Here is a 5914-nt window from a genome sequence, read left to right as displayed (position 1 = left end):
CCCCCCCCCCCCCCCCCCCAGTTTGTGGTACATTTTACAGCAGGCCAAGGAAACTAATACAAAATTGAATCACCACAGTCCAGTCACTCACTAAGCACCAACTACATGCAAGGCAGAGATCTAGGGTCTGGGAGACAAAATTAAAAGACTACACATTTTATGCGTGTGTATATATGTACATAGGGCTTTCCTGGTGACTCAGATGGGAAGGGATCTGCCTGCAATGCAGGAGACCTGGGTTCAATCCCTGGGTTGGGAAGATCCCCTGGAGAAGGGAATGGCTACCCACTCCAGTATCCTTGCCTGGGAAATCCCATGTATAGAGGAGCCTGGAGGGCTATAGTCCATGGGAATCACAAAGAGTTGGACATGACTGAGAAAACAACATACACACACACACACACATATGTACATGTTGTATCCAGACGTGGCAAGAATATGTATGTGTACATATGTGAAGTACTTAGCACCAGATGGCTAGGTGCTAAGGGAGAGGGCTGCCTGGGTGTCCTGATGCTCAAGAGAGGGAATAATCACCCAAGCACAGGCAGGCAGGAGGATCTCAGGGAGGCAGGCCTTTGGTGGGGCCTTTGAGGATGAGGAGACTTGGATAAACTGAGAGACGGCTGCGGAGAGCCTCCAGGCACAGGCTAGAGACTTAGCAAGGATTCTGAGAAGGAAGCAGATGTCATGGGTTTGCGAGATGATAAGTAAACCTGTCTGGTGAGGGCAGACCAACCAGAAAAAAGGAAGAGTTAGTACTAAGTGGATTTTAGATGGGCTGGGTGGTCACGCAGGAGGAACTGGCTGCGGGCTCTGAGTCCTGCAGTCCAACCAGCAGTGCAACAATGGAACCAACAAGCAAACCAATGCACACTACTGATATTTTGACATTTATTTTCTTATAATAACCAAATATAGCTATTTTACTTCAAAGGAGAAGGGACTTCCCTGGTGGTCCAGTGGCTAAGACTCTGTGCTCCCAATGCAGGGGGCCTGGGTTTGATCCCACATGCTGTAACTAAGAGCCCACATGTTGCAACTAAAGAGTGAAGACTGAAGATCCTGCAACTATTGACCTGGTGCAGCCAGGTAAACACATAAATATTGAAATAAAAGGAAAGGCATCAACTCATCATCTTCTACCCTTTGTCATCATTTGCCATTTTATGTCAGAGAGCCAAAAGCAGGACTTAATCAGGTAGGTTATTTGAGGAAGAAGGTTCTAGTAAAAGTGAATTATCCTGGAAAAGATAATTTTCTTTTGGACTCGAAAGAGAAGGAGGAGAGAAGGGAAGAGGGTGTCAGACTCCCAGACGTACAGGGAGCTGGGTGCAGAGAACTGCTTCTCCCTTCCCTCCCCTCGAACCCACACACCCTCCTTGTGGTGCCCTTAACATCTCTGCCTCATTTCCAAGATGACGCCATCAGTCCCCTCAAAGTACATGGCTCTGAAGGGGACACACATGAGGAACAAATAATAGAGAAGACGCTTGTTCTCACTGGCCATCAGGAAACAGGCATTAAGATGCGTGGGGCGCTTTGTTCTCACAGGGTCAGAACATTGTCTAAGTGCGTTACCTGTGTTCCAACCAAGCTGAGTACTTCCTGCTTATCTGTGTGCGCATTTAGTTGTGCCTGACTCCTTGAGACCCCACAGATTAGGGCTGCATCACTTCAGGCAAGTTACTTAATCTCTTTGTGCTTCAGTTTCCTCAACTATAAAACGGGATGTGTATGGGTGCTCAGTCTTATCCGATTCTTTGGACCCTATAGACTGCAGCCCACCAGCCTCTTCTGTCAGTGGGATTTCCCAGGCAAGAATACTGGAGTTGCCATTTCCTACTACAGGGGATCTTCCTGACTCAGGGATCGAATCCACATCTCCTACACTCAGGCAGATTCTTTATCACTGAGCCACCCATATCTGTGCACACAAATGATCCAAATTTCATACTTTTAGACAAGATCAGGCACGTTTGGGTGGTATGGCCATAGACTGGATTTCATATTTTTAAATACAAAAATAATGGTAAAACAGCAATAAAATATCTGTACATAAAATAAACACCATGTAAAGAACACTGAACGCCAGCATGGCCACCAGTAGGACAGGGCTTGGGAGAGCAAGGTTGACGTAGGAGGTGGTATCATCACCAAAGAGGAGTTCTCTGAGGTAAGGTCTGTGCAGAGAGAGGAGGCCAGGCCCAGGAGTATTGGCAGAGGGATGCTCAGAGGAGGACATACTATCCGAAAAGATGCAGCAGGCACAGCCCAAGAAGGAGGAGAAGCAGGATGGGCAATTTCAGAAAGGAGAATGACTTCTCCCGGGGACAGGGGAGAAAAGTGAAGAACCAGGGCCACTGGGTTTGACAGTCAAGGGGAAGCATTTGACATTTAACCATCGCCTCTCTAGTCAGTGGGCTTCCCTTGTGGCTCAGACAGTAAAGAATCCACCTGCTATGAGGGAGACATGGGTTTGATCCCTGGGTAGGGAAGATTCCCTGGAGAAAGGAATTGCAACCCACTTCAGTACTCTTGCCTGGAGAATCCCATGGACAGAGGAGCCTACTGGGCTATAGTCCATGGGGTCACAAAGAGTTGGACATGACTGAGTGACTTTGACTTTTCACTTTTCTCTAATCAGTATTACAGGCCAGACGCGGTTGGGGGACCTTTGCATACTCCAACTCAGTTACTCTTTGCAACCAGGCTTTCATGTGCCTACTTGAAAGATGAGGAAACTAGTAGCAGAGGAACAAAGTGTCTGGGAGTCATCTGGTGGACTGGGGAAAGCAGGTTTGGGGCAGGTGGGATGTCCCATTAGAGAAAGATTAAGAGGAACAGGCGCCCCAGCATCTGCCTTGGGAGCAGGAAGCCTTCCACACCCGCCTGAGGAACCCATGACTCCAGAGAAAGACGCCGCCTCTGTTGTCATTGCCTCCAGAAGCCTCTAAACAGCCCATCATGAAGCTGGGCAACCTCAACCACCTGCCACACCCTTCCACCACTGCCCCGTGAGTAATTCCTCTCCCTAATGATTTGGGGCCAGTAGACAGAATGGCCCAGCTAGCAGTGGTGCTTATGTGCCGCCAGCTGCCCCATAGCTTCCTCAGGTCCCCAGAAGACATTATGCAGGGCTTACCTGGTGGTTCAGCGGTAAAGAATCCACCTGTCAATGCAGAAGATGTGGATTCGATACCTGATCCAGGAAGATTCCACAAGCCGCAAGACAACTAAGCCCATGTGCCACAACTACTGAGCCTGTGCTCTAGAGCCCACGTGCTGCAGCTACTGAAGCCCAAAGGCTCTAGAACCCATGCTCCCCAACAAGAGAAGCCACTGTGATGAGAAGCCTGCACACTGCAACTAGAGAGTAGCCCCCACTTGCCACAGAGAAAAGCCTGCACAGCAACGAAGACCCAGCAGAGCCAAAAAAAAAAAAACAAAAACGCTATGCATCTTCCCTGACTGTGAAAAAGAACAAGATCCAGCTCTGCCTTCAGTGGGCTGCCGGTCTAACAGGGCCCTGGAAATCCTCTGAGGAGTTTCGCTTTATCAGCATCGCATCAGGCCATTTACAGCTTCTTTATCTGAGCAAGCTTCAGTCCCCCAACTGTCACACCACAGACAGAGGAACCAAAGGAAGAAGTCACCTCACCAGTGTTCTTAGTTTCCTGCAATTCTATGGGCTACGTACGATATCACAGAGAGGAGCAGCCACACGGAAGGACATCAGGGGGGCTAGCAGCCCCAGGGCCTCCTCGCTGGTGCTCACCTCTGGCTCCCAGTGACTCAAGACCAGGCACCTGGCCAGGACACAGTGACAGAATCACCCAGAGCAGCCTCAGAGTTACCACCAGGACCTTCACGTGCTGCCACCACACAAGGACTTCGGTTCTGGGGTAAGAGCCGGCCCCACCCTCCTCCTCTCTACCCCAGTTTTTCTGCAGTGAGTCACCAATGCATCAGAGATTGGCACGCAGGCTGCACACCTGGTCTGCCGAGTCTAGCATCCTGGCACAGTCTCGCCCTGGAGCTTCTGCCCTGTGCTCCAGGAGTTCTTGGGCAGGAGGGTCCTGGAGTGCAGGGAAACTGGGAGGACTCTGGCCCCCATCAGCACCACTTTCACCTGGATTACATGAGGCTTCAGGATGACATTTTGACTTTTTTTTTTTAATAAGAGGGTCTAACTGTTTTTAAAAGCTTGAAAAGCACTGTTCAAGGTCAACAGACAAATCGGGATACAACGTGAAGACCAACATGCCTGTGACATAGAACAGATTGGCATTTTCTTAGGTAATACTTGACTCTTCTTGAGCAGTGGCATGCCCTCCGGTGCCTCACAGAACCCACCGCCCCAGTGTTAGCATGCAGAAGCCCCTCAGAAACATCTCCCCAGGTATGCAGCTCAGAGCTAACTCCAACAGACCCAATTCCCCACTGCCTCTACCATGCATTCGGGGCCCTTGTCCTGTCACTTGCCCCAGCCTGGGCCTCTTCTCCAGCAAGTAGTCATTCTGACTCCCCATGTGCTAAGCTGCCCATGAGCCTCTGGACACAGCCTAGGGCCACTCCTCTGATCAATCTATCAGCTCTGAAAGGATGGGCAGAGAGGGGATCAGTGAGGGCAGAGGGGACCCACACCTCCAGCAACACAGGCCCCTGGTCATCAGCCAGGGTTCAGCAGCCAAAGCCTGACCACTTCCACTCTCTCTGCCTATAAGCTTTTACCTCTAAACTTTTTCTTTGGAAAATCTTCAAAGATACAGAGAAGCCAAAAGAACAGTTAAGATATATCACCAACGTACCATTATCATGAGTAAGAAAAGTACCATTTTTTAATGATATGTAATATATGAGTTTATATTCAAAATTGTACAACTTGATATTGTATTAAAAGATACATATATGTATATGTATCTTACATATATATATATATATATATATATTGGACCCAGGATTTAATCAACATTTAATGCTTTATAATAATGTTAAGTCTCTCTCATCTCTTTTATCTCCAATAGATTCTTTTTTTTTTAATAACATTAAATTTATTAAGGGAGTCTAATTTTTTTATAGACAATCCCACATTTTGGATTTTTCTGTCTCCTTATTACTAGATTCAGTTACACAAGTTTGGCATGAATATTACAGGTAACATTATTTACTTCTTAACTGCATCATACCAGAAGTCACAGAATACCAGGCTGCCCAGTCCTGGTAAAGCCGAATGGCATCGCCTGGTAGAACCACTGGCTGCCATACTGTGGCACTGTGCCTCTAGAGCCCGTAAGTGATCAGTGAGGTCATACTCTGAGCCCACATCAATATACTGCTCCAGGTAATCTTTCACCGACTAGTTTTTACATTCATTGATGACCTGGCATGGGGGTTACAAAACAAGAAATTAGCTAAATTTATCAGCTAATGTTATATTAAAAAAAAAAAAGAGCTTTCCCTTTTATAATCTATTACTATATACCCATGAGGGTTTTTTTAAATTATTCAATGTATCCTAATTCATCATTGTCATTAATTCTTTTGATTTTGAAATGTTTCCATTTTTAGCGGCGAGAGCCCTTTCAAACAGGCTTCTGGGTCCTTTGATACAGCCCGATTCTCCATGTTCCCAGAGCCCTGCTTACACTTCAGGATCCTAACACTTGAACTATCACATCAGCTTGGTTTATTTATATGTCTGTCTCACCTGAAAATCTGTCAGCTCCTCAAGGCAAGGCCAAGGTCAGACTTATCTCTGCAGCCCAGCACTTAGCACAGCAGCTGGCACAAAAAGGCCTGCTCGGCTCCTCCTCCCTGCAGCCGGGTGCCCTTGCCAGAGCTGCTTTGGGGCCATTCTTCTCCAGGCAGCACCCCCACCCCAAGAGCTGGGCCTCTGGCTCCAGCCACAGAG

General features: G+C 47.8%; 1 protein-coding gene across 3 annotated transcripts in view; it reads right to left on the bottom strand.

Moving 5' to 3' along the window:
• MYZAP (myocardial zonula adherens protein) overlaps positions 1 to 5914 on the bottom strand; it is a 124914-nt gene that overhangs the window by 91550 nt on the left and 27450 nt on the right. The gene's annotated exons all lie outside the window — the stretch shown is intronic.

The sequence above is a fragment of the Bison bison genome, unplaced genomic scaffold, assembly GCF_000754665.1.
Source record: "Bison bison bison isolate TAMUID 2011002044 unplaced genomic scaffold, Bison_UMD1.0 scf7180017864066, whole genome shotgun sequence".
NCBI classification, from domain to species: Eukaryota; Metazoa; Chordata; class Mammalia; order Artiodactyla; family Bovidae; genus Bison; species Bison bison.
Note: the sequence above shows the minus strand (reverse complement) of the source record. Positions and strands in the feature narration are given on the sequence as shown.